General features: G+C 39.9%; 1 protein-coding gene across 1 annotated transcript in view; it reads right to left on the bottom strand.

The window, feature by feature from the left end:
* The window catches only part of LOC118816675 (receptor-type tyrosine-protein phosphatase delta-like), a 701473-nt gene that overhangs the window by 572745 nt on the left and 105586 nt on the right, over window positions 1-23142 (bottom strand). The window lies entirely within an intron of this gene.

The raw sequence follows: 23142 nt of genomic DNA, 5'->3' as shown, positions 1-23142 counted from the left end.
ATTGTCTGTTTATGCTCTGCCAGAAGCTCCATTCACAAGTCACTCAAAGCACATTGGGGCATAGGTGTAAGGTGGATACAACAAGGCACAGGTTTGGGGATAAACAAAGTAGATCTGGAATGTTCCAAAGACTGACTGACTGACTGACTGTCTTTCTATCACATCCTTTCTGTTACAGATTGCCAGGCCAACTAAGGATGCAGTGAGCCGTGTTACAGCTCAGGATGAGGACATTAATCTGGAAAATCTGCTCACCTCTCTTCTAGCTGGCATGCCTTTTTTGCTACCCTCTTCAGCTCCAACCCCATGTGAGTACGATGGGCAAGCTGTATGCAACCCATTTATCATGCAGTACAGACTTTATTTTCAGCACTCAGTTTGCCCCACCCCTCTGGACATTGTTAAGGTGTTTTCTTTTCATCACTCTTTTGAGATGAAAAGCTTTGCAATGGGCCAATATCATATTGGATAAGAGGGCTAAAGAGGCAAGGACTGTAAAGGGATTTTTAAAATTACTTCAAGGACGATGTTCCCGGCCTGCAGCTCTGCAGGACTCTTATTCTTAAGCACCCTTAATGATGTCAGTGCTTGAAGCACCTGTATATGCCACGATGGCTAGAGTTAAGTGGCTCCCTTGGTGGAGAGACTTTCTGTGGGGGAGCTTTCCGGATCCACCGTGCTGCTCAGTGCTCCAGAGAGCACCAGAGAATCGGTGATCCATCCTGCAGTGCCATCTGGTACATCTCGGAGTACAGCAGGCCTTCCTGCAGTAAGCCTGCGTCTCCCTGAGAACGACAGTACAGGTCCTCCTGCCTCTAAGGACATCAGTGCGGCCCCGCCAGCACTCAAGGATGTCAGTGTTTCCCCATCAGCACCCAAAGATGTCAGTGTTGCTTCAATGCCACCTAGAGCACATGCAAGCTGGTGCTTGCCCACACAGTGCTGTCTTGTGTTCCAGAGGGCATTTCAGTATTCCTGTCTCCCTCTGAAGATGCTCATGCAGACCTGCTGTCCAAGAAGGGCTACCAGGCACCATGGAATCGTCAGTCTCCACTGATGACCCAGTGCCTCGCGACAGTGACCGAGTGCCTTAAGCCTTCAACACTGACCTGGGCTCCGTCCTTGGCTCTCACCCTGACCTGGTTCCTACTCCACTGCATCTGAGTCGCCCGCTCTGCCTGTGGTCTTCATGTCTCCTGCCCTGGCTGTGGCCTTCAAAGTCTTAAGGCTGGTGACCCCAGATCATCATCAACTTCCTGTGGCCTGCGAATCTCATGACCTGCCTGTGGCCTGAGTCTTCCTGCCCAGTGCCATGCTCAATCAGCCTCTGTCACTGAGTCGGCACTCCGTACTGCCCCTGAGCCAGGCTCCGAATCCCCTGACCTGCTAGCTTTCGTGTCCCCTGACTTGCTGTCACTACTCCTGCAACAACACCTAGTGCTCCAGAGAGTGCTAGCAAGTGAGCAGTCCAGGATGTGGATGCACCTTGCCAGAGGCCCAGAACCTGGCCCCTGCTCAGCCGGCCACCCAGACTCCCGCTCAACTGGCCTCCGGGTTCCCTGGCAGACTGACCTCTTAGTTCCCTGCCAACCCTTGGTCCCCATTTCCCACCTTTGTTTGTCTCTTTAGTCATTCCTGTCAGTATGTACATTATCCAATTAGCTCCTGTCTCAGCCTTTATGTCCATTCCAGTCCCAGTTACTTTCCCCACTGCAGTCCCTCTCACTGTGTTTCTTACGGTCCCTGTTAATGTTGCCCTGCCTTGAAATGTTCCAGGTGTTCCTTGTTTGTTTCCCCCAGTGTATATACCCCTTGTGTTTGTCCTGTGGGTTCACTCTTCACAGTTTTCCTTCCATTGTTTTTTCCCCTCCTGAACAATTCCATCCTCCACTGTCTAAACAGCTAAATCAATAGAGCTAAATTAACTTAGTCCAATATGAACTCCATAAGGTACATGATGAATAATCTGAGAGGTTTAACAGCACAGCATTTTCTGTGTGGTCTCACTTGATAGACAAAAGCTTGTAATGTGTATTGGTGGGATTTTCACCAATAAATCTCAATATCAAAACGATTTATCGGTCAGGCCCTGACAGGCACGCACTCACAGTTATCATATCCTAGTGCTATGCTGTAGTTAAACCTGTCTTTTCCAGCCTGCCCCCAAACAGCCTGAAATTCTCTCTTCCACAAAGCTCCCTTTTCTTCTCCAGCGGGGAAAGAAAGAAAGGTGAAAGAAAAAAAAAATGACATTTCATGTCTGGTACATGGTAGAAGAGAGGGAAGTGCTTGTGCAATCAGTGATAAAACTCCTGTGTGCCACTGAGTGTTAGAGCACGAGAGACTTCCTCTGGGCCACTGTCATTTGATAGTAGATCCTGCTAGAGTGGGGATTTGAGAGAGAGCGGGAGAGAGAGAGAAATTTCCACATTCCTCTCTAGCTTCTAGAGCTACCCCCCCAACCTCTGTTGTCCTTCCTCTTTCTGCTCTCTGAGTCTCTCTCATTTATTTTTTTCCTTTCTTTCCTTCCTCTCCCTCTCTCACAAGGGCGGCTTAATACCACTTTTTCCTGTCCAACGCTAATACCACCACCGCATCCTTGAGTATCTACCGGTACCAATACTAATCCAATACCATCTTATTCACCTCTCTTAAACAGCTGAGCTATTAATAATACATTTGTCTGGATGCACTTTGCTTAACCTAGTCATCTAAATAACATCATGCTCTAACTGTAAAACAAATATTCTACTCCCCTAAAGGAAGAAATACATACAGCCCACAACACGACTCAGTTATGCAGTACTGCTGCTTCTTATTCACGCACAAGTATTATAGCAGTATTTTTGATTGGACAGCACAACACAAACATTCAACAAGAAATTTAAAGTGCAACTTTGAGCAAAGGTTTCAACACTACATGTAGCCTATGCCTCAATGACATAGCAAAAAACTAGTTGCACCATAATTTAACATAAAATGACAGTATTTCCAGTATAAAATGTACAGTGCAACATGGTACCAGGACACACATGGCATCTTAAGGGACTCACAACTGAAACTCTAGGCTGTAACACCTGATATCAAATTAGCTGCATTACTAACTCCACACAGCTGACACGATGTCCACGCTGCTGTCAGGTCTCACTCACGCTCAAGCTACTGTTCACATGACACAGGCTGCTCATTAGTCTCATGACTAGGGCTGATGAAATTAGCCAAAAATGATGACGACATAGATTCAAACCGCTTGAATATCAACCTGTTTGCAGAACAGCTTTTTTCCCCACTGCTCGAAGGTTACTGAACTCCTCTGAGTAGTGTAAATAAAGTCTGACTGTAAGATTTCCAGCCTGTGCAAGAATGCACACATGAAATTACTGAATATATTTTCATGATTCACCTATGTTAAATCTTGTATACAGTGCATTGTACAGTGTATTTTATTGCATGTTTATGTGTATTGTGCTACAGCAGAGTTAAATTACATCTTGTTGCCCCGGATACAATTACCACTGGCATGTCATGAGTCAAGCCAAGTCAAGAATTCACGTTCCCCTCCATGAACCATGTCCTCGGACGCGCACATTCACTGAGTAAAAATCAGCACTAAAAACTGCAACTACAGAAAGCAAAAAAGGTTCAAGAAAGTTGAACGTACAATTTTATCTCGAGGTCCCACAATTTTGCCACCTACTGACCTTTTAGTACTGCTCTGAAGTGTTTCCAAACAGGGCTTTTTAGATCACTCAGAGTTCAGATAGCTCTCTGCGGATGAGTCAAGTTGTGAACTCTGCCATCACTACCACACAGTTGTTGTTGAATTATTTGCTCATTTCAACAGGACATTTTAAATAATGAAAGCGACTCCGGTCTGTCATGCAGTGTGGCAGTCCCGCATGAGTACGCGTGAGGCAGACAGCCGTGGTAATGCTGCTTTTTTGACACTAGTATATTAACTTTTACAATCTAATGTCTGTTTTTTAACAATTTGAATGTGTAAACAATTTAGAATATTCGTTGACGGCCCTAGTTTAAGCTAATGGACTGTATCAGATTATACTATTTACACACATACATACGTAATCTAAACCACTTATCCTTCTGGGTCGCGGTGGGGTGCTGGAGCCTATCCCAGCTGCCATTGGGAGGAAGGCAGGATACACCCTGGACAGGTCGCCAGTCCATCGCAGGGAGATTATACTATTTGTTTTTCCCAATATCCAATCCAATACCGATACCAATACTGAGCATCAGATTGGTGCACCTCTAATCTCTCTTCCCTGTTTCTTTCTCACATCGTGTCTTTCTTTTGTCCTTTCCGTCCCTTTCACTCTCTTTCTTCTCTCATTTTTTTTTTACTTTTTCAATCTCCTTCTTTCCTTTCTCTCCCTCTCTTTCCATTTATGCATTCTTCCTGCCCCCCTCGTTCTCTTTGCTATCTCTTTTTCATGCTCAATCTCTTCCTCTTTCACCCTCTCTCTCTCTCTAACCTGCTCTTTCTCTCGCTCAGCCCCTAGAGGTGCAGTATCTGTGTTCATTCTAGCATGTCTCTCTCCTTTGTTCCCCCAGGGTCTGCACCCCCCTCCTCTGCCTCTCTCTCTCTCTCTCTCTCTCTCTCTCTCTCTCTCTCTGTTAACAGGTCCTGCCATGTCCCCTGTCCAGTCAAATTATCTCCACATTTAGCCATTCAAATTACAGGCCTGATGCTCCGACTCACAGCATAATGTTACCACAAATCACCTGCAAACCCTCAAACTCACTCTAATGACATCTCAGCTGCTTCAGTTTAAATCCTACCTGCACAATCAGGGCATGAAACAGAAGCGCCAAAACCGAACCTGTCTTCACATTGTAATACAATGAGATTCTTTTAGAACATTAACAGGGCTTATATTTAACACTTACAACAGCTTGTATTTTCTTTTCCTCCCTGATGTCCACTCTAAACATGTGTGTGATTTTATATACCAAAAAACAAGCATAACTCTGTGTCCATAAATGTTCCTATCACTCTTTAACTCTTAAACAGATTGTTTTAGTTACCGTGCCTTCAAGATCTGACTGGCTGTCATCTACTGTGTCCCGTTCATAAAGCAGAGCGAGCTGAAATGAGAAACAAACTGCTAAGTACAGAAATCCTCAGGGACGTGGGGAAAAAAATAAGCTTCAGCTGCTCCTTTTGGAGGCATAGATGCTTTGGAAGGCTGCAATCATCCATTTGCTTCCTGACAGACAGGAACAGTACAATGTTTAATTATTTTCCCACATCTTCCACTCCAGTATCTCTGCTACAGGCTGTCTTGCAGAAACAACACTCCACATTACTTCAACAGGAATGGGTGGGACAAAACTGCTATAGACTAAATTGGCAATTGTATGGTTCTGGCATCACAACCATGATCAAAAAAGGGAAGTTCAGCAGATTATTTTCCATACATTGAATGCATGAACTGAAGAGTGAAAAGAACATCTTGAAACTTCAACAATGTTCACATACTTCATACTACCTCACATTATTATTTCAGAAAAGCAAATATTTTTTTTTGTTATTTGTTTTTTTCATGATTTGAGCCAATTTATTGTTAAGATTTATGGTGCAGAAAATGAAGAAAAACACACTGACAGGCCAAATGAATCAAACAAATCTCTCTGGAGGGGACAGCGTCTATCTTTTCTAATATTATTTTTCTATCTCGTTACATATGAGTTTTAAAAAGCACCTTGAAATGTAAATATTTTATTATCTTGCACTTTATATGTTACTTTATTACTACTGTGACAAGTGCACTGTTGTATAAAAATCTGCACTTGTAGCTGTCAAGCAAGATACAGTCCCCTAAAATACAGCACCTCAACACTGCGATGGAGTAAAAGTATTCTGATATTTCCAAGCTCGATTAGTGAGGATTGTTAATTTTTAAGAGGAAAAACAGGCCGGGCTCCATCCTGAGCGTGTGAAGTCTGTGAGTATGTGTGTTGGATCCTGTCTCATCCGGCTCTGAGCCCGGTTCTGAATTCCCGAGTTTCCTCGGGGAGCTCTTCACAGCCGGAGATGAGAGAGAGGACGTTTGGATTCGTATCAAAGTTCGGAGCCATTTGGACGCCGTTCCAAAAGCAGATTACTAATCAGCACCACGGACTCTGGAACAGCAGAGTCCAACTCCAGGAGAGGCAAAAGGTGGGCAATATGGTAAAAATATAAAATCATGATTGACTATAATTTATTCAGTAACTATTATGACTTAGCAAATAACTACTATGAATTAGTCATCACCTAGTTTTGACTATTCAGTAACCTCTATGAATCATCGAGTAACTATTTTGGATTATTCGGTAACTACTATGAATTATTCATCAGACACTATGAATTATTCAACTACCATGAATTATCAACCAACTGCTAGGAATTTTTCAGTAACCAATATAGGCATAACTACAGGCTCTTAGAGCTCAAGGAGTTAATTGCTAATTACTGTTAACTGTTAACTGCTGGGTAACATTTTAAGCCGAGTTACCAATAAAATTAACATGGAAAGTATATATTTTTACAAACCAGAGTCATATTCATAAGTGTACTTTGCAAAAACTAGTTTAGAAGTTGCAGTACTGCGATCTTTAATTCGCACAAACACAAGTGTGATGAGTGTTCACGTGTTGTGCTGTACAGCAGTGTGTGAGAGGCGTTCGGCGGCTCTGTAGGTGGCAGAGCGTTTCTCACCGCATTTGTCATCAAATCCTGGCAGACGCAAAACACAGTAGCCTCATATCCGCTATGCAGGAACAGGCCAGATTGTGTGTGTGTGTGTGTGTGTGTGTGTGGGAGAAATTGTTGTACACGTGACAATACAAACGTCCAAATTTGAAATTCATGCCTCCTTCTAGCTCCAAACAGGGTACAATGCCATGCCTGTATATATGGGTGGGCGATATGGGAAAACTAACATCAAAATACCTAAAGCACTTTTCATGACACATATGTATTATGATATTTAGTCAAGAAAGGCAATAAACAATAACTATGCATTAAAATGTGCAGATGTGTCTCTTTGGTACCCATATTTTATGTGTTTGCTTCTCACTCTCTCTCTCTCCGCTGCACAATGTTCTTTAAACCCAAAAGTGTTTCTTCAGAACAGAGGCACATGGCCCACCGCTGACTGCGAGGTCACAAGTGATCAGATTTTTCTTCAAGCAGTGAAGGAATGAGGGATGAGGGGAGAATTACTATAGAGAGAAGAGAATAATGACAGAAAGAAGGAAAGCCATGGTTCAGCATGCTGAGAAAATGTTTGTCTTGGCATCTGCCCACCCTCTGTCAGGACAGGGGCCGGAAAAAAAAGGAAAATTAAACCTCATTAGAGCTCGAAGAGAAAAGGAGCACATCGGGATCAGGCCGAACAACAAACCTGAGCATCATCTCCTGTCTTTAAGTGTCTGAGAGATGTTTCATTCCTACAGCTGCTATAATGTTCACTTGTTTTCAGCATTTTATTTATTTAATTTTTAATTGGCAGCACAGTTACAGAAGTAACATTATCCAACATATCAGTAAGGCACTGATGCAAGAGAAATTATCTAACACAAGACAGGCAAAATACAAGGCAGCTAAGAAACATATATTTACATACATCAGTCTCATAAGCACATTAACAAAAACAGGGATAAAGGAAATGATCATGTTAAAATGAATTATGACTCATCGTAAGTTATAAGTAGACACTGAAAAAAAGAATTAAAGGAATATAAAACACAGGATATAGGCCCTTTAAAGAGAGTGATTAATGTGTCTATTGGAGTGAGTGAATATCAGAGAGAGAGAAAGAGAGAAACTAGCTCAAAGCCATTGATTTGGGTGCCACTGCAGTCATATTTCTAGGTTCAATTTGAGTTCACAGATTCGTTTTTGCAAGTGGGAGATAAACTGAAAGAAGAGAGAGAAATAAGGGAGGGATATATTCAGAGCAAGGGGAAGAAAGGAGAAAGACGTGAGGGAAAGATGGAGAAAGACAGATAGATAGAAAGACTGACAGAAGGAGGGAAGTTTAGAAGTGGCAACAAAGACAAAAAGGGGTGAATAAGTGACGGAAATAGGCAGACAGTTCAAAAAAGGAGAGAACGGCAGGGAAAAACAGAAAGAGGATAGAAAGTAAGGAAAGGATGGAAGGAAATGGACAGAGAGGAAGAGAAGAGATAGGGAAGGAGATGGAGTGATAAAAAAGAGATTAGGATAGAGCTAAGAGAGACGGAAGAATGGAAGTGGAGAGGATGACAAAGGAAAGGGAGAACAAAAACAGAAGGAGGTGGAGAGACAGAAAGAATATAAGAGGATAAAGGAGAAGTGATAAGGGAGAGCTGGACTGGAAGAAAAACAAGGAAAAAGAGAACAGCATAGGGATGGACGAATGGACAGAAATGGATGAATGAACAACGTTGTATATTTGTGTTTGTATCTTTTTGCTAAATGAGGTTTTAATGCATTCAGCACCATTGCATTCTCAGCGCTGACAGCAGGTGAATGACGTTAGGATAACAGACGGAACAGAGGGAGGAAGAGAGAGAGCGATATGGAGGGGTGAAGACAGAAAGAGAAAAAGATTAAACAATAACGAGTCTATAAATAAGTCACTATGAGAGAGAGGTAGATCTATATACACTGTATGTCCTAACGTTTGCAGACCCCTGCTCGTCTAGCGTTTCTCATTAAGTCAAGGGTATTAATAGGGACCCTTCACTGCAGCAACAGCCTCTACTCTTCTGGGAAGGCTATACACTAGATGCTGGAACACTGCTGTGAGATTTGATTGCATTCAGCCACAGGAGCTTTAGAGAGGTCAGGTACTGATGTTGGATGATTAGCTCTAGACCACTCCAACTCCTTCCACAGGTACTGGATAGAGCTTCATCACTCTAGAGAATGCAGTTCCACTACACTACAGCCCCATGAGTCATTCAATGGAAACGTCCATTTTTGTGTCCCTAGTGTTTACAAATATATCACACTTGAAAAACATGTTAGGGTTACAATTTATTTAAATTTTAAAATAAAACAAAAAGTTATTTTAACAGTTACACATTCTTGAGCCTTCAATCTAGCGATATTGTTTTTTTAATCAATAATATAGAATTCCAAGCACCACAGAAGTGCCCGCCCTCACAGTCATGTGTAAAAGATGAGTGCCAAATATTTAGGTAAAATACATGTTTTTCTGCAATTTTAACAGTAATAATCTCTACATGACTGTGGCATTAATGATTTAAATGACATAAAGAAAGAAAACGCCAAATAAATATTATATAATATATAATGAAAGTTGTGGAGTCGTGTCACAGGTGTTACTGCATAACAAGAAATCTCTTATTTTGAAATAAAAATCACGCTGATCACATCACTTGACTTCCTTTTACCTACTTCCTGAAGATCTATGAAGAAAAGCACATGGTAATTCCATTGTGTCTGTTCAGTTATCAGACATTTTCTCATTCAGCTCTTGATTTCATATGAAGCTTTTAGTTGAAGCCACTGGAATGACCTACTTTATACTTAGGTAATTGTGAAAAAAACAGAATACAAATGGATTAAATTACATATTTTAGTGGATATTCCATAATTGACAACCTTTCGTTTGATTCTCTGAAGCAGCCATTTTGTAAAATGTATTTTTCATTAAAAATGTCACTGGTGTTACTGTCTCTGGTGCTACCTTTCTTATGCGAAACACCGAAGACGATCAGTAACACCAGTGACTCCTATGGATACATCTCTGGAGAATGGCCCCAGGGCTTCACACCCCTTTAGTCCACACCTGGCACTGGGTTTGGTGATCTTAGGCTCATGTGAAGCTGCTGAAGAGTGCCCATTCTAATATTCAGTGATCTGTCAACAGTCAATTACAATTCATGCCAATAGCACGCACTATTTGACTTTCAGAGGAAAAAAGAGAAGAAAAAGGGAGACATTTTGCCAGCCAGTGAAGGTATAGACTACAACCAATACTTTATTTCTGCCATTCACATTCGTGGGATAACAGTTTCAGCACACTGACAGAGTGAAACCTGATCATTTTCACAAAGCTTCCACTCGCTAGGTTTGAGCCAGTAGTTAACAGTGTAAAAGGTGCTTCAAGCTTAGAGTGATACAATATTCTAGGATGTAAAACTCTCACAACAAATCAGCTTGTTTACAGTTCTTTGGGAAATTAGTCAATGAATCATAAAATCTCAGTTAGATGTACACATCCCTACAGTGCACACATAATCATAGCATACCTTCATTTACATGCTTATGCAGTTTCAGGAGGTAATCATTAACATTGTGTTTCCTTAAAGAACCAAGCCAATATTATGTAAGTTAAAAACAATAAAAATGAAGTAAACAAAAGAAGAAAGCACAGGTTTACTTACAGCAGTGGAACTTATGCCCGTCTATGTTTGATTCAAGCATATTAAGCCCATTTACAGCAAAAAACTCAACCATTGTTTGTTGTGCTTTGGTCAAATCAACTTAACGTTTTGGTCAAAATACACCATTTTCATGTATCATGTTACATTAAGAAGCACTAATGTGTTTGGATATGTTGGGAGGTACATGGCACTTATAATATCTAACAATTAGGAGTGTAACAATACATCGGTTGTGTCTCAAAACCTAGTGAGCTCCCTACATAGACAGTATTTTATGTCATTAATTTGCACGCCCCCGACAAGAAGGCTTTCTCATTTCTTAGATACCCAAAATGCTGCCTACTACTAATCTGAGTACTACTAATCCCGCGATGCAACGTGACACAACTTTTGTTTGATCATGGCGGGTGGAAGAGGTGCGGCAAGTCATCTTCAAGTTATTCTGATTTTCTGTGGTATTTTATTCCAAAACCAGCGGCAACGTCATCACTGTGTAACTAGAGCATCTCATTTACCAGTCTTATAAAGTTAGGTGACGGCTACCTACTTAGACAGCTGCCTATGTAGACAGTGGCTAATAAGAGAGCTCACTAGGTATTGGGACACACTCAATGTGTCATATTGTATTGTACTGTACCATATTGCATCATAACGTACTGTATTGAAATACATCGAACTGCATTGTAACAAAGTACTGCAACATATCATAATTTACAGAACTGTATAGTAGGGTTCTGTATCATAATGTATTGTACTGTATCATAACATACCATACTATATAACTGTATCATGTTAGCTTGTAGCTGCAACTGCATCTTTTGCACACACATTACCCTTTTCTGTCAGTCAGTGGAACTACAAGAAAACAGGTAAACAGTTTGGTGCTACAGATATTAATTTGTTTTTTGTTTGTTTGTTTTCTGTTTTATCTTTCATGCCACACCATATTTATTTTAGTTCATAACGTGGAATTCTCTCTCTATTGTCAGGCCTTATTTAAAACACTTATTCTGTATTCTGACTGCATACGCCTGTCACCGTTTTGCTTGTTTATGAAGTGCTATTTACAAAATGATCAGCAGTGCGTCATTTAGCCAATGTCTTTGCCCAAAGCAACAAACAGTTCTAGGACTTTGCTCCAGGACAGAAAATAAAACTGTTTACTGCAAACGGTAAACACATATCCGTCATTGGGATTGACTCTGCTACTCATTAAAGCCATTATACTTACAGAAACCTTCTCATTTATGACTAGGCTAATCAGCATGAGGATAAAATGTAATGGTACCGCTGTGAAAGTTCAGACTCTTTATAGCTTACTCAAGACAAGTCTGACAAGTAATGAATAATGAAAGAAACCATCTGAATTCTCTCTTTTTGATTTGAAGGGAACGTCTACTAGTGCACAGCATAAAACTGACCTGTCCATGTTCCGCCTACAAACTAGGTTTCACAAGTTTTACAGAACACTGGCAAACATTTGCTATAACCTAATCGGAAATTACAGTGTACTCAATGTGTCAAAATACCTTCATTTACAGTGTGTTATTAACTTAAAATGATATTTATTCTGAATGTGTGTAAAAGGTCAGATGTTTCTAGTTGTGTAATCAAGGTAATATGGTGGCAAACTCTGTTGTTTTTTACCAACAGGCCAACAACATAATCCAGCTCAGAATCATTCCAACATAAATAATTCATATGTTTTGATCAAATCTGAGTTTCTCATTAGGTTGAACGAATAATTGACTCTAAATGTAGGTACTGTTTTATAAACTGAGTGTGTTCTACAGTTTCTCATTAGTTTGAATGAAAAACTCACTCTAAATGTAGGTATTGTGATATAAACTGAGTGAGTTCTACAGTTTCTCATTAGGTTGAATGAATAACTCACTCTAAATGTAGGTATTGTGATATAAACTGAGTGTGTTCTACAGTTTCTCATTATGTTGAATGAATAACTCGCTCTATATGTAGGTACTATGATATAAACTGAGTCTGTTCTACAGTTTCTGCCAGCCTTCAGTAAAGCTTGTTTAATGTAGCAACAGTAACTATGAAAGAAAGCAAGAGGTTTTGGTTACCCAACAATGAAAAAGAGAACAGAACAGAGTACTGAAACTAGATTGTGTCCAGTCCAGTCTACTAGATCCAGGAAGAATAAATAATACGTCGTTAATGAGTCCTACTACAAATAGCGCATCAGTACAGAACATATCACTTTTTAAAAAGGACATGAACTTCTGAAAGGGTGTCTTTCACACGAGGCTTTATTTTTTTATTTTATTTAATTTTTTTTTTCCCTCAAACCGAAAGCTAATGTGCCAGCCAGGTATTGGAAGGTTAAGGATCTTATTTTCCATTTTCGGCAGCATGACTCGCTGCTTTGAAGACAGAAGAACAAAGAAAAAAGGGAGAGGAAAAAAAAGAGAGAAAAAAGAACAGGAGTTGGAACAGATTAAGAAAGAAAAAGAATCACACCTCCCTCGCTTATCCTCCATCCAACAGTCCAGAGCGCCATAATTAGCTCCCCAGTACGCCTCTGTCTATTTTACACAGATTTGGTACCCAATGCCAAGGACGTCCATATGCTCGCATTATTGTTGATATCAAACCCCAGGGATGGAGTCATAAAGAAGAATAATAAAGCACCTAGAGTCGTTAGAAGAGGCACGCGGTGCTGCTAATTAGCTATAGTTCACTGCTTGTTTGTGATAGCCCAATTAGAGCACGATAAGATATTGATGAGCCATATCGCTAATTAGATCGTAACATGTAATTATTGTAGATTAGCAGGGATGCTTTTCGATGTCTTTATGTTTATGTAGTTCAGTACACATTCACTGGCCACTTTATTAGAAACACCAACCTTATACATCTACTATATGGACCATTGTACCGTATTTGTTTCAACTGCAGTCCTAACAAAGGTGTGACGCACACTCGAGTGGTGGGCGAGGGCAAGTTATAAACGGAACTGAAACCGGGCCACATGGTGAGCAATTAGATCCCATTGTTTTTAAGAAAACGTGTCACAAAGTCTGAAAATCAGTTAAGGAAAGTTTTTGTGTTTTAATGAAAAATATTATGATTTAATGTGCATGCCACTGTGCAAATCTGTATTTGCTAGTCATGTAATGGCTATTAGTTTTTGAGTTATGCTCACAATTAGCTAAAATGTCACAACCGAAACTGAAGTCAGTACTAAAACATTTGGCAAAATTTTGGCAGTGTTATGATTTAAGTCCAAGTCAGTTCAAAGTTTGAAACGTGCTGAAACAATTCTGACTTTGAATCAATTTTAAGAATGGTCCATATTAGAGAATGCAGCTCATCTGTTACTCAACTTGGTCGTTTTTTACATCATTGTTGCTGCTAAGTTGAAAGTGATCTATGACCCAAAAAAATAATGATTTGACAGTTTCTTTTTTCCACAAACTGATATTAAAGAAAACACATACTAAAAGTGTTTGGGCCTAAATGTGGTTTAAACTCCTGAAAGTGCTGATGAGTGCTGACATCACAACAGCTAAAAACTAGAACACCAATTAGCTAACTAACTCCTTTCTCCTCTCTCTCACTCTCTATCTCTCCTTCTCTTTCCTTTCTCCCTCTTTTGCACTTCCCTCTTCACTTCCCTTCTCTTTTTCACTCAGTTATCCGTATCATCCCTCATTATCTTTCCTTTCCTTCTCCCTTTTCCCCTCCCTCATTTTCCCTTCTCTCGCTCACATCTCTTCACCCCTTTCTCTCTCTCCTTTTATCCCTATCCATCTCTCCTATAGTTCTCACCTCTTTCTCTCTCCTCATTATCTCTCTCTCAACTCTGAACCCTTTTCTCTCTCTTCCCTTCTCTCCTCTCTTTCTTTTTCTCTCTCTTGCTCTCACCCCCCTTGTGTGTTTGATATATACACAGTTGTGCTCATAAGTTTACATACCCTGGCAGAATTTGTAATTTTTTGATATTTTTTCAGAGGATAATAATGATAATACAACAACTTTTCTTTTATCCATGGTTAGTGGTTGGGTCAAGCAATTTCTTATCAAACAATTGTTTTTGTCCTTTTTTAAATCATAATGACAACAGAAACTACCCAAATGACCCTGATCAAAAGTTTACATACCCTAGTCCTTAATACCGTGTATTCCCTCCTTTAACATCAATGACAGCTTGAAGTCTTTTGTGGTAGTTGTGGATGAGGCACTTTAGTTTCTCAGATGGTAAAGCTGCCCATTCTTCTGGGCAAAATGCCTCCAGTAAATTCTTGGGCTGTCTTGCACGAACTGCACGTCTGACTGAGATGGCCACTCCAGAACCTTCACTTTTTTCTGCTGTAGCCAATGACAGGTCGACTTGGCCTTGTGTTTTGGATTATTGTCATGTTGGAACATCCAAGTGCGTCCCATGCGCAGCTTCTGGGCTGATGAGTGCAAATTTTCCTCCAATATTTTCTGATAAAATGCTGCATTTATCCTGCCATCAATTTTGACCAATTTCCCTGTGCCTGTGTAGCTCACACATCCCCAAAACATCAGCAATCCACCTCCGTGTTTTACAGTAGGGATGATGTACTTTTCATCATAGGCCTTGTTGACTCCTCTCCAAATGTAGCGTTTATGGTTGTGGCCAAAAAGTTCACAAGGGCAAAAACAATTGTTTGATAAGAAATGGCTTGACCCAACCACTAACCATGAATAAAAGAAAAGTTGTTGTATTATCATTATTATCCTCTGAAAAAATACAAAAAAATCACAAATTCTGCCAGGGTATGTAAACTTATGAGCACAACTGTATACACACACACACACCGATCAGGCATAACATTATGATCACCTCCTTGTTTCTACGTTCATTGTCCATTTTATCAGCTCCACTTACTATATAGGAGCACTTCGTAGTTATACAATTACAGACTGTAGTCCATCTGTTTCTCTGCATACTGTATTAGATCCCTTTTACCCTGTTCTTCAGTGGTCAGCACTGCAGTAACACTGATGTGGTGGTGGTGTGTTAGTGTGTGTTGCGCTGGTCTGAGTGGATCAGACACAGCAGTGCTGCTGGAGTTTTTAAACACCTCAGTGTCACTGCTGGACTGAGAATAGTCCACCGACCAAAAATATCCAGCCAACAGCGTCCTGTGACCACTGATGACTATACATCTCTGACTTTACATCTACAAGGTGGACTGACAAGGTAGGAGTGTCTAATAGAGTGGACAGAGAGTGGACACAGTGTTTAAAAACTCCAGCAGCACTGCTGTGTCAGATCCACTTGTAACAGCACAACACACACTAACACACCACCACCACATCAGTGTTACTGCAGAGAGAGATAGAACAGGGAAAATAAAAAAATATATATATACATATACATCTCACATCTCTTCATCCGTTTCCTTCCTCTTTTTTTGACTTCTCTCTCTCTTCCCTTCCCTCCTTTTTTTCTTTCTCTCTCTCTTGCTTTCACCCCGCCCCTCGCTCTCTCTCTCCCTGACAGAAACATCACAGTTTTCCTCTAAACTCTGTCAGGTTTACCTGTGAGTTTACTGGAGCATCTGACAGCAGTATGGTGCTGAAAGTGCAGCCAAACAACTCCGACAACTACTTTACACACATATAGGAAATCTGCTGTACGCACCAACAAACCAGAAGGGAGACGTTCTACTGTGTATGAAGGCACGATGAGAAAGGGAGGATGAAAAAAAGAGAAAGATGAAGAAGAACAAACACGAGGGAGTGATGAGAGGAATGTTCGAAAGATAGCCAACACACCATCTGTTAGACAGAGATGGAGAAAGAAAAGAAGACATAGTGCACATAAATCTGCCAAAATCTACCTGAAGTCTTTTAGACATTAAACTTACTGTCTGTATTTAAAAAAACACCAAAAAAAGTGTTTAATTAGAGAACTGACAGAGCCAGAGGAGTCAGTTTTGGATTGAGATGATCACTGATACAAGAGAAACGAGTAAGAATTGTTCACAAGAATGATAGGAACCAGACGTCTGAAGAGTTTAATGTCTCTAAAAGCTCTTTCACAGAAAGTTATTACATGAAATGGTTATAAATACACTGTTTAATGCTGAGACATATGTTTGGTGTTGATGGATTATTTCTGACTCATGGCTCATTAAAACAGGTGCAGAAATGATGTGGAATGTACAGATTCTAAACTTTCCAGACTAAGGTGTTTTATTATGAATTGAAATTGATGAATGTTGCTGTTGTGTGTACAGTCGTGTTTTGTGGGAAGAAAAAACACCTTTTGAATTTTTGCTGTGTAAAGAGAAGTGCAGAACTGAACCTGCCCACACAGAACTGAAATCAAATTTACATGTAATGAATTATAGTGTATGTGATTAACTTTTTTTTATTTGATTATTTAACTTTCCAAATTTCTAATTTGATCTTTAATGTAACGCAGGGTTTGCAAATCAGACACACGCGGAAAAAAGTTAATCCGGAAGATTTATTCTGACGGGAGTAAACAGGGTTAACACCAGACCAGGCCAATAACCAGAACAAGCAGACGAAATACAGGGGCATAGGCGAAAGAGAAGTCGAAAAAACAGGCGAGGGTCGTAACCAGAAATAGCACATAAACCAAGACAGAGACGAGAATCGAAAACGAAAAAACAAGCGAGGTCAAACACGGAGTAGCAATCAGAAAGACAAACGGCTCGGTATGCACAGACTAGGTAAGGGCAATACTTCGCAAAGATACGTTACAAACAAACCGGTATAAATACAGAGTACAACAGGTGATGATGATTAGTATTCCGGTGACCGTGATCTGTTAGGTGGTTGGTGATTGGTTGGAAGAGTCTCGTGACTGACTGAAGGATTCTGGGAAGTGGAGTTCTTGGTGGTCTGGGAGTCCGACTGAGAACCAGGAAGCGTGCCATTTAATGTAATGATTTTCTTTTTTCCTTTTTCTTTTTTTATGGTTTTAATCATGTTTTAATTGTGTTTTTAATGTTGTTTTTAATTAAATTTTTCTATTTGCGTTTACTTTTTTAAACAACTCTGTATTTTCTGACTCTGTATTTTCTCATTTGTAAAGCACTCTGAAAGACAGCAGTGTATGAAAGGTGCTACATAAATAAACTTGCCTTGCCTTAAGGATGTACTGATATCACTTTTTCCCTTACGATTCCGATACCTGATCCTTAAGCATCGCCTGATACACATATGAACTCACACACTGCCGATGTGTTGTTATGCTCCATCTACTGGCATACACGCATCAGACTCGTCTTGGTCATAGTTTTGTTCAGTTGAGCTATCCATCTTATACACCATAACGCTTATCTGATATAAGTAAGCATCTGATCTTATATACACAGTGTCCAGCAAAAGTATTCAATCCCCTTAAAAGCCATACAATTTGTCTGGATTAGAGGTCTGCACGGGACTGTTTTTTCAGTCCCACATCTCAAATCCGCTCCTGCAAGATTTTATCCCGCTCATACAGAAAATCAGAATCATTTGTCCCGCTCCCGCTCCCGCCCGCAACCAAAATATTTTTGCCTGCTCCCACCCACGCAGTTCCATCAAGGTGAACTGACAACCAATATCTGATATATTCTATTCATAAATACGTTATCCTCTGCTAAAATAACACGGCAGTCATGGTCATCAGGCTTACTGTAAAGTAACTTAACCAAATTCTATTTATTCTTAGTAAACACAAAGCAATAATTAAACCACAGAGTGGTTATTTTTGATGTTTTGCTGGGCTTGGCAGCTGTAGCCGTCAAACTGAAGGTTCCATAATCTCTGTAAGCTACAAGCATTTGCATGTTGTTCGTGTGATCAGTTGCTTCGCAGCTCTTTTGAATGACTTTTCATTTTAATTGTTTTACTGTTTCCTTTTATATTGCTTATATATATGATTCAGTGATCGTTCTACTTCATTTAGGTTATTTATTACTTTGCAGGATTTCCCTTTATGCGTGCTTCGGCCCGCTCCCACCTGTAGTGGGCTGGTTACATGCCTGCTCCTGTTCCTGGGTCCCGGGGATCATTTGGGAATTCGTAGGAGAGCAGACCTCTAGTCTGGATTACAAATGACACAGATTGCCCCAAAGAGTATTTTTTTACTATAATAAGTTATTAAAGTATATTTTCAAAGTCAAAATTCATTATTTGTTAGCAGAACAAAATCCTTAACTAGGCAGCACCGGGATGGTATAACGCAGCTTACATTTCCTCACAATGGAGCCAACAGTGCTCTTGGAGATATCCAAACACTTGGGTATTATTTTGTAGTCTTTTCCTATTTTGTGCACATATGTAAGTTTAAAAAATTACCTATAAGTAAAATTTTAATTTCTTTAGAGTGCTCTTTCTTTGGTCTTAAGTTATACGGCTTTCCTTCAGATTCACAGTCTGACCAGTGGTACTTAAATTAGTGGTAATGAAATTAAAGGTTTGTTTGTTTGATTTTTTTCCTTCTAGATAAGGTAAACATTTTTAATGATTCACAGGTACAGGCCAATTGTAAGCCAATCGTGTCCTCATTAAGGCAATATTCTTCATCTGTGTAAAGTTGAGTACTAATGCAAACAGTATTTTTCAGTTTCAGTATTTTTGTCACAATATTTTCTTACATAAAACCAATATCACTTCAAATTACATATTTTTGAGGTTCAGACTTTTAAAATAAAAAATAACACACACAGCACAAAATATAAAAGGGTCATTTGTAATCCAGATGAATCTGATGACTCTTAAGGCAATTGAATACTTTTGAAAGGCACTTCTTCCCAGAAGCTATGAAACAAGCTTATTCCATGCTAGCTATTTGTAATATATCTGTATGACTTCCCTAGTGTTCTTTATTTTTATTTCCGCTCCTCTGTTTCAAACACAACTTACAGAACCTACACAGGGACTTTACAGGTTTGCCTGCATTCGTCCGCCTTCAAAGAATTTGAGGCTTCCGAAATTCCCCCGGTTGTAAACGTGAACCCTCGGGATGTTGAGATGTTTTTGCTGCATCTAAAATGTATGAAGAGGAAAAGATAACAAAGCAAAGCACTTCCGCTCAACAAACTGCGAGAAAGAGGAGCAGATACACCGCACACACATAGACACACCTGCTGTCGTTATGGCTGAAGTTGCTGGAGTGCTTTATTGACACATCAATAGCAGCGCGAGCTGTTAGAGACCCAGCAGCTGAGCTAGACATGCAGAAAAGAAAGAACGACTAATGAGAGAGAGAGAGAGAGAGAGAGAGAGGGAGGGAGAGAGAGAGAGAGAGAGAGAGAGAGAGAGAGAGAGAGAGAGAGAGCTATGACAAGAGAGGAAGATTCAGATTTTCTTGTCTTCAGCTAAGCGAGAGCGAATCGCTCCCTATCCCTCCCCCCCCCTCTCTCACTCCATTCCACCTTTCTCTATTCCTGTTCTCATTCACTTTCACTCTTTCTACCCTTATTTCTCCTTGTCTTTCTCTCTTTTCAGCTTTCTTTCTATTGTATATTGTATTGGTGAATACTAAAAAATGTATTCATATTCGGTCTGAAAAAAACAGTATCGATGCATCCCTACTCTGTACTTCTTTTTCCTTTCTCTCTCCCTACCAACTTTTCTCTTTCCCTTTCTTTCTCCTTCACCTCCTCTCTTTACCTTTCTCTTTCACCTTCTCTTTTTATCCCCTCTTTCTGCCTCACTTTCTCTCTTTCACACTCTCTTCCTCCATTTTGCATGTTTCTCTTTCCTTCTTTCTCCACCTCCTCTTTCCACCTTTTGCTATCCCCTTCTTCTCATTTACTTCTACTCTCTCTTTCTATCTCTTTGTCCTTCACATTGTATCCATTTCTTTCTACCCTTCTGTTTCTTGCCTCTCCATCTCTCATTTCATCTCTCCCTACCCCTTTTCCCTTCACTTTCTGTCTGTCTCTTTCTCCACCTTTATATACCACTTTCCCCTTCTCTCTCTTTTCATCTCTCTGCCTTGTTTCTCTTTCTCTCCTTCACTTCTCTTTCTCCCTCTCTTTCTATCCCCCCCTTCCTTCTCAGTGATAAAGCTGGCAAGTAATGCAGACATTATATTATGCTGAGTTTATTTCAAATGTCAGACAAAAAGCAACAGTGAGACATGGATGAGTAAAAAGACTCTCTGGAGAAGGAACGTCATTCACAACAGATGCACTCATATAATAAAGGTGGGTTTTATGTAATTTGCTTATGAGGGATGCATACATCACACATCACACACATATACGCACATATGCAAAATGGATGATAAAAACAGCCCATCACAAGGAGCTGTGATGCAGTGATGAACCTGTTTGGCCAGTGACTCACTGTACAACGCTGACTGATATGCACACTCAAGAGCTCACAAAAAGGTCAAAACAAACAAAAATAAGGTCGGAACAGTTCTCATTACTGTTGACATTTATTTTGATATGTGAAGATTAGAACAAAGCTGAGAAATCTGAGATTTTTATTGCGCTTGTGTCACAAATTTGCATTCGGAACATGCAAACACAGTCACATGCATAGATTTGGGTGTCTGTGGTCAAATTACTTGCTTTTTTACATAATAAAATGTGGCCTGTGCAAAAGTTTTCTTTTCCATTTTAGGTTTTTCCCATTTTCCCCATATATGGTAAACGTAGCAAATGAATAGAAATGTGCACTACAACTTATAAACTAAAAAAAAATCACTATATTTAAGTGTGTTACTTGTGTGTGGACTTCTTTTAATTTAGAAAATCAATAAAACATTTAACTTGACCAGGGGTGTTCAGACACTTGCACCTAAAAGTAAATGTAAATATATTTCACACTTCAGTCGGCTTTTATTGTTGCAATAAATAAATGTTACTAGGGACAGGCAGGTTGTAATCAAATAAATGGGACAAAGAGTCTGAACGGATTGCTGGTGACATGTTAGGCAAGATAGCAATCTTATGTTTATTATGTACGTATTCATGGGAAAGTATAAGGGGCCAAAAATTGAGCCTTGTGGGATGCCCCAAAATACTGCATGTATGTTTTCCATGTATGCAGTGCAACACAGCAGTCATGACCACTTTAGTAAACCAGCCTAACGCTGAGCCAGAGAGGCAAACTGGGCAAGTAGAACATCATCAACAACTGTATCAAAGGCAGCATTGAAATCCAGAAAAATCAACACGGACAGGCCGTCAGAGCACATACAAACTCTCAAATCATTTAAAAGGTTGAGAAGTGCTATTTCAAGGTTGGCAGAAGTGCACTACACAAAAACAGTCACACAAACAGAACTACAGACACAAAAATATGAAAACATCTGGCTTACTGGTTTACTTTGGTAATGTGCAATCAAATGGACTGATAATAAATTGAATTTGAACACATGTATATTTATTGAGTTTGTATATTTCTGAGCTTGTTTATGATGCATTTAGGCCAAAAGGTTACAGAATGTAACATCAGAACCTTTGATTAAGCATTTTTTTTAAGTTAAAGAAAAGGTTTGATAACATAAATGACCTGTGCATGTATTAGTGTTTCAGACCAAATGGGTGATACAGTTACTTTCTGTAGTTAAGGCCTTATGGGGAAGATTTTTAGTTTCTGAAAATGTCCTCAAACAAAGAAAACAAAAGTGTCAAGGGTAAAAAAAAATGCGCCATCACGCCATTATCTCAGCTGCTGCGATATTTCTCACAGGCTGCTTATAGTCTACTGCACACTTGCTCAAATGAGACAGTATGTTGAAGAAAAGGTCCCTGCAAGACAGAACATGTCCTTACAAAACCTCTGAGAAAAAACAACTGATAAAAAAGGTTTCACAGTAAAATTATCATTACTGTTGCATTTTTTATATGACATTACTGCGTCTTGTATCTGCAAGGACTGTGAGTTAGATAATGCCTTATAGAGAGAGGGGAAAGGGAAAAAAGACAGAGCCTCACTAAATCTCGGCTAATAAGGGTAGCAGAAACACTGCCCGTCAAAAGTTTGTACAAACTAACTTCCTTATCAAATTATTGTGACAAAACCTGCTTTTTATACTGAGGAAGGCACTTTAAAGAAAATAAAGCATGTTGACGCATCATTAAGCTGAAATTACCAAAACAAACCTATCAGAGAGAACTTTAGGAGTAGCCAATATTCACGTTCAACATTTCAGCAAATTCTTAGAAACAAGGAATGCACTGGCAAGCTCAGCCTGGACGACAATGGACACTGAAGTGGATGATTGCAGAATTCCTTCATGGTGAAGAAAATCCCCATGTTTGGCTGCCAATGGGTCTGGGTCACTGGTGTTTACTGATAAGGTGACGACAGACAGAAGTGTCAGGATGAATTCTTAAGCGTATAGAGCTACACTTTCTCCTCAGATTCATTAAGTGCTGCAAAACTGACAGGACACCACAAAAGCAACCCAAAAGCTTTGTAAGGCAAAGAAATGGAATGCTCTTAACCGGCAGTTGCCTGACCTCAACCCAACTGAGCATGGTTTTCACTTACTGAAGACAAAACTGAAGTCAGAAAGACACAAACAAGCAGCAACTCAAGGCGGCTGCAGTAAAAATCTGACAAAGCATCTCAAGGGAGGAAACTCAGCATTTGGTGATGTTAATGGGCTCCAGACTTCAGGTAGTCATTGACTGCAAAGGATTTGCATCCAAGTATTAAAAATAATCCCTGTATTTATAATTATGTTAGTCTGTCCAATTACCTTTGGGCTTGTAAAAAGGGAAGGACTACGTAAAAAATGGTTAACGCAATTGTGTC

The sequence above is a fragment of the Colossoma macropomum genome, unplaced genomic scaffold (assembly GCF_904425465.1).
Source record: "Colossoma macropomum unplaced genomic scaffold, Colossoma_macropomum, whole genome shotgun sequence".
NCBI lineage: Eukaryota > Metazoa > Chordata > Actinopteri > Characiformes > Serrasalmidae > Colossoma > Colossoma macropomum.
Note: the sequence above shows the minus strand (reverse complement) of the source record. Positions and strands in the feature narration are given on the sequence as shown.